Below are 12678 nucleotides of genomic sequence, written 5' to 3' on the forward strand. Positions count from 1 at the left end.
GCCTTTAGGATAGAAATAATCTCTGTGCCTCGCTTTGCTCATCTGTAAAGGGGACAAATAATAGTACCTAACTACAGTTCTGTGTTGAGGAATGAAAGAATGAATGCCTGTGAAGTGCTGAGAACAGTGTCTGGACTCAGACACGTTAGCTCCTATCATTACTAAACCAGCTCGATCTCCTAGAACTTTCTGAGGTGATGGAAATGTCTACCATGCTGTCCGGCACTGTCGTCATGAGCCACATTTGGCTATCGAACACTGGAACGATGGCTTTAAATTTGTGCTCATTTCAATGTAAAAAGCCACATATGACTCTGCAGAGGACCAAGGAGACCATTTTAAAAAGGGTTTCACTGGCACAAAAAAGGATGCTGAGTTCTATCCCCCAAGGACCCTGGTCCTGAAATACTATAGAATAAACCCAGCCAATTAAAGATACAGTTGTAGCTCCTAAGATTCAGCTATATTTTGTTGGCGCTGATGATCAAAGACAGTATGGAGAAAGGATGTGCTCACAGCCCTCGTGATTTCGAAGGAGGGTGTAGTAGCTGGTGGGATATTTGTTAGAGCAACAAGAGGCAGGTGGCACATCTCCAAGTGAACGGAACAGGGGTTCGCCAGCTCTCCGCGTAAGTGGGTCAGTTGAGTTCTGAGACAGCTGGAGTTCTGAGAGAAACCAAGAGCTTCCACCCAGATGTAGTCTTGAGCCCTGCTAATATCTGACGACAATGTCGTTTCACATCCGAGCCACGGAAAGAGCCAGTATCAGAGTCTGGGCGGCAACATGAAACTCGGTCTACATGACTGATAAAACGCAATAGGAGGAGAAAGGTTATCAATGAATAATGCATTTCCTTTCGTGGAAGCAGGAGGCAAAGAAACAAATGGATCATTAATGGGCTTAATGCGATTAGGGTCCATGGTAGACGGTAGAGGGCAATGGCGGGTGCTGGGGAAAGGACTGCGGTGGAGTGGAAGGGGAGGGCTTTGTGGGGGTGTTAGCCTGGAATTGTTGCTTTCACTTTCCACTGTTTCAAAGTCTCTTCTTGACTCCAAAATTGGTTGCGTTCTCTCTCTGTTCCTAGAACAAAATAGCATAGTGGTAAAAACAGTGTATTCCTGAGAACTCGTGAAAAGGTATTAGCACATTTGACAAGCTTAATTAGGATGGTAGTGTGAGAGAACACACTGTTACTATTACGGCTTTAAAAAGAATTTTTAGAGCAGGTCAAGTTTTTTTTAAACATTCTATTTTCCTGGGACACCTGTCTGGCTCAGTTGTTAGAGCACGCAACACCGGATCTCAGGCTTGTGGGTTCAAGCCCCATGTTGGGTGTAGAGAGTACTTAACAATAAATCTTTTAAAAAATTATATTTTCTTGTATTTGTTCTATTTTTTAACATTCCCCATTTCTTTGTGGCAGTCTGAAGTCTTAGCCTGTATAAAATTCCATGGACCTGAGGAAACTTTTTTTGTGACTAAGTCCTCTGGCAATAAATTCTCTTGTTTTGTTTGCCCCCAAAAAACAAAACAAAACAAAAAGTTTTTAATTGTTTCAAAATGGTAATGTGAGGAAATGAAGAATGAAGCAATTCAAATAAAAGAACAGGAAATAATTAGGTGAGGAAAAAATATTCTTCAGCATTTGCTAAGAAATCAGACACAGAAGTTGCAGTCTGTACCGCTGACTTAATGCAATGGGGCACTTTCCTGTCGAGTGGCATACCTCGATCTTTTCAAAGGGAAATGCTTGAAATTTACCAAGAGATTTCACTATTTAGGAAAATTCTATGGTTAATGTACGTATACAAGGAAAAAAAGGTCTTTTCCGTGTAAATAATCCTACCTAGTGAAGATCCCGCTGCAGGCATTTCTCTTCCTGTCACGTAGCGGAGTTACTGGTTTGGGGAAGCCAGCAGACCTGGGTTCAGACCATCCTCCACTTCTTTCTGCCTGTGTGATCTGGTTTTACCTGAACTCCGATGTCCTTAGCAGTAAAATGGAGACGATAAAACGTATCTGTGGAATGCTGTGGAATTGAAGATAATGAGGCAGCCTATGTAAAACACCTAGGAATGTTAGGATCCTGGTCAGGGTTTAATAATCGCTGGCTGCTCATTCAGGAAGGGGTCGGGGTGTGCATTCTCCCACGAGGCGTCCAACTCCACACAGGCTCAACACAGCTAAGAGCTGACTTGACCCCGATTTAGACACAGAAACCAAGAAATGTTGGCTCTAAGGGATTCCTTCTCCCAGGGAAACACACTTGTCCTGGTGACTCTATTAGGCTTTCAGGATCAATCAAAGAAGACCCCCAGGGTGGGGGCAGGGAGGAAAAAAAGGACAGCTGCTACTGCAGGCTCCAGATAAAGCTCTAAATCCTGGCAATCCCCCTCCGCCCCAGGACTGTTAGGACCCTTGCGCTCTCCAACCTGTGTCAACCCTGACCTGTGACCCATAAAGGATTCCATCTCCCATCCCAGCCTCCAGCATGTGTGTGCCTTGAATTCTCAGCTGGTTGGGTAAGCTTATCATTCACATCTAGAACAGGGAGCACTACCTAATCCATCAGATTTTAGGTTTCTATTTTCAAGTATTATCCTTCCTAACGTTGAACAATGTGCGTTGTACTCTAGCAAAAGAAATAGAAACATATTTCAGGCAAGCAAACTGCTAGCCTTGCCTGAGGCAGGCAATGGAGTTGGACAGTAACCAAGGCTGGCTGTGAGTGGCACAGGGGGTTAGGGTAGGTCAGAAAAAGTGGGACACAGTGTGAGACAAGCAGTTGCCCTAGAGTTAGGCCAAGCAGACGTGGATGAAGTGGTCTGACGGCAGAACGGACAGAGGCCAGAGGTTAGCAGCTGGCCATCAGGCAGGCCGAGCTCCAGGCGGACACCACCCTGTTCGTGTTCTAGGTTTCTGTTAGAGAAAGTGACCTGGAAGTTTCATTAGCTCAGATTCCTCCTGGAACGCTCTAGAGGGTTCTAGAGTCTTTGTTATTCAAGGTCTAGTCCCGATGACACTGGAAAACATCTTCATGCCCCCACGAATCTCTGGTTCCCCCTCCATAGCGAGAACAATCTTTGAGCTTTACTAAATCCTCCAAAGAAGAACCACATCTTCATAGAAATAGACTCTTACCGTCCTTAGAAACTTTATGAGTAATCATATCTTCTGGCCTCGCCTCTTCCTGGGGGAGGAACTTAACATCAGGATAGATTAGCAAAGTCTTTAAAAAAAAAAAAAATTGGAAGAAAGGACTCTAAAAAACTGGCTTACTGAAGCAAAGCAATTGGCAGGATAAATATGGGGAATGTTTGGAAAAGATTCAGAAAGTAGAGCCCCCTTGAATATACGAGAGGGGCCTCTACAGCAGCCACCAATACATGTGTGCACCCGGATGAAGGAACACGATGGCGTGTCCCCATTTTATGATCTGGCCCTTGTGGCGCACATCCATGGGGGGAAGGTCACTGGCCTGACCCTCGAGGATGAAGTCTAGTGTGTATAAGAGTTCCAGTAAGGACAGCTCTATTGTAGAACATGACTCGCTTTTAGGCCTTAGAATTCGTTTAGAGATTTAAAAAAAAAAAATGCATTTAAAATCGAGGGCCCGGGGGCACCTGGGTGGCTCAGTGGGTTGAGCCTCTGCCTTCAGCTCAGGTCATGATCTCAGGGTCCTGGGATCGAGCCCCACATCGGACTCTCTGCTCAGCGGGGAGCCTGCTTCCTCCTCTCTCTGCCTGCCTCTCTGCTTACTCGTGATCTCTCTCTGTCAAATAAATAAATAAATCTTTAAAAAAAAAAAAATAAAAATAAAAAAAATAAAATCGAGGGCCTGTATGCCATTTCTATCCAGTGCCTCTGTACTCTTCATAAGCATCCAAGGAAGTCACCTCCTCCCCCACAAAACACACAAACAAGATGCCAAACAGTCTAAGCTGCCTCCACTCCCCGCCTCCCTTCTAGAAATTTAATAAGATTTTGAGCTTCAGGGGATCCGACAATGCGTTACATGATCAGGAAAAATACGCCCATCACCCCTTTTGTCCCAGGCCTCTTGGAAAATGCACATCATGTCACACATGGCTTATCCTCACCAAGAAGTTCTAGAATTTCTAAAACTCTTGAGTTCCTTGTTAGAAAGCCCACATTCCTGTGAAATACAAGTGACTGCAGAGAAATGCCCTGAACTCAAATCTGCTTCCATTTCAAGGGAACTGGAACAAAGGGTCACTTTGAAATGTAAGAGCAAGATAAGGAAAACAAATAGCCGCCCAGATGTTCGCTGTCCCTCTGAATGCTCGCAGGTGGCGGGTGTCACCCATGCTGACTCCAGGTGACGGAAAGCACCTGTTGAGGCCAACCACCTGGGCTCTACCTCACAGGCACTCTGGCCCCAGGTGGGCCTTCATCATAGAAGCACTGGTCCTTCCCCTTCGCTAACAGAAAAGCATCATGAACAGATGTGGTCAGAGTGGTCTCCAAAAACAGGATTAAAATCAAAGCCTCTGGACCATTCCAATGGTGTCTTTGTCTCCCCACCACCTCTGTGCCCTGCTAATCTCCCCTTTCCACTTCTTCCAAACCTTATCCTTTCCACGCCCTGCTTTGCTCTAGAAATCGAAGCGGGGCTTGCGGCGGCAAGAGGGGGCCATGGCTCATATTTCAAGGGCTCTGAGCCGGAAGAACACACCAGCTGCTTTCCACCCACTTCTCCCCCGCAGAGCCCATCTCTTTCCATCTACATCTCAATCCTTACTTATTGAATGTATTATCAGGGATGTACTTCATACGCTATCTGCAGCAAAATTCCCTAAGAACTATTCCTTTTAATTCATTATTGTACAAAACACGTCTAGAGCTTTTATTATGCCAAATCAATACATTATAATGTTTCCCTCCACATATGGTTTTGGAAAACGCACACGCAAACATGCGAGACCCACTCACTGACTATGACTCACTTCTGGGCTATAAGAACTCAGAACAGCCCCAGGGGCAATCACCAAGTCCTTGTGCACAAGCTTACCTGCAGAGTCTTTTTGTTTTAGAAATGAAACAGGGCAATTGAACCAGCCATTATCTCTGAAGTGAATTTTGTGCCTTTTACCAAAGCTTGGCCCGATATCCCCGTTCTTACATTTCTTGGCTTTGTGTTGCCTTTTTTTTTTTTTCCTGTTTTCTTTTCTTCTTGAAAATTATAGACATGGTAATTCACTTGCGACGCACTGAGAATCTTAATCTGGCGTTGCTGGTAAATTGCTTCCTTTTAGCATGAGCTGGGATAGCTCGCACTTGCCACAGTGGATCAAACAGCCATTTTCATGCCTATCCACAATCACAAGCAGAAGAGCAGGATTTTAAATACAACCACCATGTTTCGTTCTCGGAATAACAAATGAAGAGCACAATGGCTTGTTTATGAGCTGGAGGAGAGAGAATCCCCACGAACCACCAAAGAAAAGCACCAGAGTGAGCATGGATAGTTGTACAGATCTGGGGAGAGGGAAGCACAGAAAAGAAATCATTTCCTGTTTATTATCTCCCTATCAAATTATGCCAGTCCCCCAGCTGAAGGCAGGAACCCCTGCATTCTAATTGACCTCAGACATGAGGCAGTCAAGTCTGGCCAGCACCACCATCCACCCGGGGGTCAAAAGAATGTGCCATAATTTGCTGTACAGATTTGCTCTCTTTTTCCCATTTTGTAGTTTTCTAATAAAAATGCCTCTAGTTGGGATGCCCGGGTGGATCCTTAGGTTAAGCATCTGCCTTCAGCTCAGGTCATGATCCCAAGGTTCTGGGTTCGAATTCCGCACAGGGCTCCCCGCTCAGTGGAGAGCCCACTTCTCCCTCTGCCTGCTGCTCCCCCTGCTTGCTCTTGCTCACTCACTTGCTCTCTCAAATAAATAAATAAATAAATAAAATCTTTTTTTTTTTAAACTACTATAAAGGATATGTTTAAAAAAAAAATGCCTCTAGTTGAGCAACTTCTTCAGGGTCACCTCATGTTCTCATGAAGGAGGCTTGGCTATTGCTGTGTTTCCTCCACGATTGGAATTGGATTAGAGAAGCTGGCCCTGGAAGGGAGGACTCCCCTTGTTCTGCACCCAGGTGCCGCGTGGCCTCTAGTGGACTTCCTGAGACAAAGGAAGGACAAGCCTCCTGGTAATCAGCGCCGCCCCCCCCACCCCGGTGTTTGAGTTGGAGAGGCTAACAGTTGTGCAAATACAAAAGAGAATGTTTTTTGCATCACAGGCCTAATGTTAGGGCCTCTCAACACTGCTGCAAAGGAGCCCACTGCCAGTAGGTCGTGCATTTTTCAAAAGGCACTGAGACGTTCAGACAGGAATGTGCCATGCAACTGGCAACGGGAGGGTATCTCTCAGGACATCCTGAGCTTTTTCCAAGCCACTGGTGTTTTCTATTGTGTGAAAGATAGACCTTCCGCCCTTTCTGCTTGTCATTTTTGATGTTTTGATTCCAGCTATCAGATCAGCAATTAGGCCACTGAAGACGACCCGCTCTTGCAGTGGCCCCCCTCCATTCTGGCTTGCCTGTTCTCAACATTACTCACACCAGGTTCCCAGAGATTAAACTGCTGGGGTCTCTGCTAAGCTAGACAATGACCTAAAGCGCAGTCATCGCCTCCCCTCATATACAATGTTGATTGCTGCCCTGCTGCCTCACCCAGCCCGCCTCTGCCATGACTTCCTCGGAAAACCTTTCGAAACCTTCACATTTCCAAGAGAAATGCCCCCTCTTGTGGTCACTTCTGAATACTGCAGTCCTCGCTTCTAGCGGGAGCGTTCTAAAACGCCCTAGAACTCCAGTCCCTAGGGAGCGTGGAAAGCTTTAAGCTTTTGCTGTGAGAGCTCAATCCTCTCTAACCGCAGCAGGCTTTCAGATATAGACTGAGTCATATGAATTGTTGACAGTCAACTGTTTTCGACCTATGAAAACAACAATCTCATACAGTCCAAAGTGATACATAAAGATAAGGCAGGTAGGGAAACCTCTACCAGCCCCTGTGGTTTTCCCAAAACCCTGTGAATACCAGCCAAGAATGGAAATCTTTCCAATTCTAGTATAGCGAGTTTTAAACACAATAAATAAGCAGGGATACCTGGGTGTCTCAGTCGGTTAGGCGTCTGCCTTTGGCTCAGGTATGATCCCAGGGTTCTGGGATCCAGCCCTGCATCCTGGTCCCTGCTCAGTGGGGAGCCTGCTGCTCCCTCTCCCCCTGTCCCTCCCCACCTTTCTCTCTCTCACTCTATCAGAAAGAAAGAAAGAGAGAGAGAGAGAGAAAATAAATAGTTTTCATTCCCCTAAATGCTAGGTACTATGCCAAGTCCCAAACATAATCTTCTTGTGTTTCTTGTCATTTGGAAACTGGTTATAAAGAGCAGGCTTAGGAAGTTGGACTTTTCTAGATCTGCCATTTATTTGTTCCAGAGTAGTTGCCAAATGAGGGACAAAGCTACCTCTCCCCCTGCACAAGTAGCTGGTTCCCTGAACAGGCAAAGAAAATAGAGTAATGCCAAGTAGGGCGTCGGAGTTCTCTCACAGGTGTAATTTTTTTTCTAAGAGCTGCAATTCTTTGTTTCTTCATATGAGAAAGTAAATAGTGTGTGATAACTTACGTTAAGCAATCTTTTCCCATAAAGTTAACTCATCATGCTAACAAAATTTTTAAACAAAATTGTATGCCTAATTATTCAATATAAAAATCATTGATGTTAAATGGGAATAAGCATCTATATCTTCATATGAGAGACTTTTTATATTAAATGAAGAACTCCTAGAAATCAACAAGAAAAAAAATCGGTAACACAGTATGGCGAATAATGTAATAAAACAATTTATACATTTTTTAAAAATCGTTAAACACGTGTAAAGAAGCTCAACTTTGCTCAAACTTAAAGCAATGAAAATTAAACCTACGTTGAGATATCATTGTCACCTCTCAGATTGGCAAAAATTAAAAACTAGATTAATACACTCTTGACAAAAATGTGAAGAAACAGGCGGTCTTAGAACATTTCAGGTGTAAATATAAATTGGGGCACTCTTTCTAGACAGGGAAATCTTTTTTCCATTTTATTACATTTTAATCATATGTAACATATAAAATGCCTGTTTACGGGTGTACGTACAGATTCTACAATACCACGGAAAATGTATTTTTAAAATTTCCCACTACACACTTCAAATCCAAACCTAAGACCAAAAATGATTTACAATATCATGTTAAATTAAAACACATTTATGTTTACAAATACACGTGGGCCTTTTTTTAAATTGTGTTATTAGTTACCATACAGTACATCATTAGTTTTTGATGCAGTGTTCCATGATTCATTGTTTGCGTGTAATACCCAGTGCTCCATGTAATCCGTACCCTCCTTAAAACCCATCACTGGGCTCACGCATCTCCCACTCCCCTCCCTTCTAAAGCCTTCAGTTTGTTTCTCAGAGTCCATAGTGTCTTATGGTTCATCTCCCCCTCCCATTTATCCCCCTTCATTTTCCCCTTCTCTTAATGTCCTCCATGCTATTCCTTATGTTCCACAAATAAATGAAACCATATGATAATTGACTTTCTCTGTTTGACTTATTTCACTCAGCATAATCTCCTCCAGTCCCATCCATGTTGATGCAAAAGTTGGGTATTCATCCTTTCTGATGGCTGAGTAATATTCCATTATATATATGGACCCCATCTTCTTTATCCATTTGTCTGTTGAAGGGCATCTCAGCTCTTCCCACAGTTTGGCTATTGTGAACATTGCTGCCATGAACTTTGGGGTGCATATGACCCTTCTTTTCACTACATCCGTATTGTTGGGGTAAATACCCAGTAGTGCAATTGTAGGCTCATAGGGTACCTCTATTTTTAATTTTTTTGAGGAACCTCCACACTGTTTTCCAAGGTGGCTGCCCCAACTTGCATTCCCAACAACAGTGTAAGAGGGTTCCCCTTTCTCCACAACTTCCCCAACGTTTGTTGTTTCCTGCCTTGTCGATTTTTGCCATTCTAACTGGTGGAAGGGGATATCTCAATGTGGTTTTGATTAGAATTTCCTTGATGGCTAATGACGATGACCATTTTTTCATGTGTCTATTAGCCATTTTTATTTCTTCTTTAGAGAAGTGTCTGCTCATATCTTTTGCCCATTTTTTGACTTGATTATCTGTTTTTTGGATGTTGAGTTTAGTACAGCCAGTATGGAAAACAATATGGAAACTCTTCAAAAAATTAAAAATACAACTATCATATGATCTAGCAATTCCACTTCTGGGTATTTATTTGAAGAAAACAAAAATACTAGTTTGAGAATATATCTGCACCCCCATGTTCACTGCAGTGTTACTCACAATAACCAAGATAAGGAAATAACCTAAGGCCTATTGGTGGTGAATGGATAAAGAAGGTATGATTATATGGGGTGCCTGACTAGCTCAGTTGGAGGAACGTTCAACTCTTGATCTTGGAGTTGTGAGTTTGAGCCGCATGTTGGGTCTAGAGATTACTTCAAAATAAAATCTTTAAAAGAAAAATTGTCCCAGTCGGGTAAGTGCTGGACTCTTGGTTTCTGCTCAGGTTATGATCTCAGGATCATGAGATCAAACTCCTTGTTGGGCTCCATGTTCAGCATGGATTCTACTTGTCCCTTTCCCTCTGCTCCTTCCCCTGCTCTCTCGTCTTTCTCAAATAAATAAATAAATATTTTTTGAAAACTAAAAAGTAAAAAAAAAGCATCTGTGTATATACATGTGTATATATAATGTATATAAATGTACATATATATATATATAAACTAAAAAAAAATGCAGCTAAATAAGCCAAATACATCTATATAATGGAATGGAATATTATGCAGCTACTAAGAAAGAAGAGGGAATCTCTCTACATAGCAATATAAAAAAATCTCTGAGATAAATTATTAGCAGGAGAAAAGGTCCAGAAGTGTGCTTAATATGCCTTTACAGTTACAGAAAAAAATATTTCTTATTTTTGTTTTATAAATATAAAGAAATTCTAGAGAATACACCAAAAAAGTAATAGCATTGGCTAATGGAAAAGGCAGATTGTGAGAAGAAGACATTTCATTGTATCCATATGGGTGGGCGTAGTATATATGAAAGTATCACATACACAAAAATTATGTGTAATAGAATCATTATGTCAACAGGTTAGGAAAAAAAATACCTTCTTTATCTTCAACAAAGTTAATAAACTGTGCTGATGTGTGGGAAGAGTATAAGTAAACCTGTTTAAGGGCCACATAATCCTTCCTGCCTCATACATCAACCCTCCTGGTTCTGAGAACTTCAAAATCAGATTGATCGCATCACTAACTTTCCTGTTTCTTCAGCTTATAGACAGTAGATTGTAGCACTTCTTGACCTTCATAACTATATGAGCTAATTCTTGTAATAAATCTCTTTTTATGATACTAGTTTATCCATCCATCCATCCATCCATCCATCCATCCATCCATCCATCCATCTATCCATCCATCCATCCATCCAATTGGTTCTGTTTCTCTAGAGAATGTTGACTAATACAATCCCCCCAAGAGCCAGTTTTTACCTCCACTGGGAATAAGTGATTTATATCCCCAAGGACGATCTACAAGTTTCCTTCTAGTTTTAAACCTGATGGAGTGGTGCATGCTGGGGAGAAAATGCAAACACGTAGGCACTAGATGGGTTTGAGTCAAACCCTGGCACAACACTTGCTTATCACATGGCCTGGAATAAGTTATTTAACTTAGACTCATGTGTAAAACAGGTGTAATGATACCTCTCATGGGTTTGTCAGCCAAGGCCACTAGCATCGACTAAGGCAAAGTGGGTAAAGCCTCTGGCACTGGGCCTGGCACACCATAAGCAATAAATAATCGGTACCCTTTCATTTGCTTAATTTAAAACAAATCTAAACCTTACCTCTGTGTGTCTAAAAAAACAAAACACTGATCACAGTAAAATATGAAATCATCATAAATGGTGACTCAGTGACCTTTCACGTGTGCCTGGAATGTAGTCTACCTTATCATGTTAGCTCTTATCATGATTCCAAAATTCTACCCAACTGCGACACCAAGATCAAATGTCACCACCTGCTTCAAAGAAATTTTCTCCCAGTTTCACTAAATGTAAGATCTTCCCATTCTTTAAACTCCCATAGTATGTTTGTTAATTACACCATTGGGGTGTCAACCACATTCTTCTTTATAATATATATAAAGTAACTTAATGATGGGAACTCTTTTATTCTTCTATGCCACACACACACACACACAGAAACTCAGCATAATAGATTTTCAGTAAATATTTGTTGGACAAACGAACTAATGTTGCAAACTTGGATCCCAAAGATTCAATGTAACATTAGCACTTAAAAGCTAAAGAAATAGCCTCAAATTAATATCTATATTAACATAATAACTAGAAAATGAATTAAATTATAGGTAGAATTGAGTTTGTTTTTGTCATTGGTTATTCTTAAAATCCTAAACATTAATTCCAAGTAAAAGCCCTTCTTTTTCTATTGTAGAGATCAGTGAAAAGTCCTTCTAGAAATAGTCCATTTGTGAGGCATATGAGTTTTTTAAAAGAGGCTCTTCCAGGGAGGGTTAGGCTGCTTTCTAATATGTGTCAAACTTGAGTTCTATTAAAAGTGTACCAAGTATCTGTGTAACAGTCAGAACAGTTTTCTGGATCTCTTATTCTATCACTGTTATTGATGATCGTTCTTGGTGGCCTCCTGCTTCGACTGGGTGGATTTCTGTAATAAAAGAAACACATACGTCAAATCTAATAGCAGAAAGCTAAGAGGAGCCAGAAAGGGAGAGTGACTATGTGAAGCATTTGTTTTTAAGACCCTATGATGTTTTAAGCATATACCTAATGCTTTTTACACATGCTGAATAACCAGGCTAATTAAAAAGCCCATACAGCTCTTGTTAAAATCTGTTCAAATTTTTTGGAGCACCTGTTATAACAGAATGCCCACAGACTTGATAGTTTAGAGCCAAGACACCTGCTACCTTATGTCTCACAGTATGTTCAGTTTTATACTGTTAGCAAAAAAATAAACACTTTTTGACATTTAGCAATCTTATACAAGTGATATGAAATAATCAGGAAAGAGTGATAGTTTAACCCTTCCTGTGCTGCTATGGAAACTACACCCTTCTTCTCTAGGAAATGGATTTTGATTATTTTCATGGCAAGTTACTTATGGTTTCTTTAATCAGCACTAAGCAAGGTTTTCTAAAGAGTCCAGGTACTTGGACTAGAAAATAGGGAATTTTCTAGTTAAAAGTTCTCAGCGAGACCCTTAAAGAAATGTATCATGGTTTGACTTTATCAACTGTTTATGAAAATTTTAACAGCTTTGATATTATTCTTCCTGGTGGAATTTTTACAAGAGCATTTATTTGAAAATGCATTTACTTTTAAAGGAAAAACATTATAAAAATTTTCCACAGTTAAGGAATTTTCATAGTCCAGACATGTACATAGGAACATTTAAATATTTCTTAGATTCAATTTTACGATTGATAAGCAAATTTCATAAAGGATAATTTGAGAATGGTTTTCAAGATACATAATTTCTAAATAGCTGCCATTTTATCTACAGTATTTAAGTCCCTTGAGATCTG

The sequence above is a fragment of the Meles meles genome, chromosome 9 (assembly GCF_922984935.1).
Source record: "Meles meles chromosome 9, mMelMel3.1 paternal haplotype, whole genome shotgun sequence".
NCBI lineage: Eukaryota > Metazoa > Chordata > Mammalia > Carnivora > Mustelidae > Meles > Meles meles.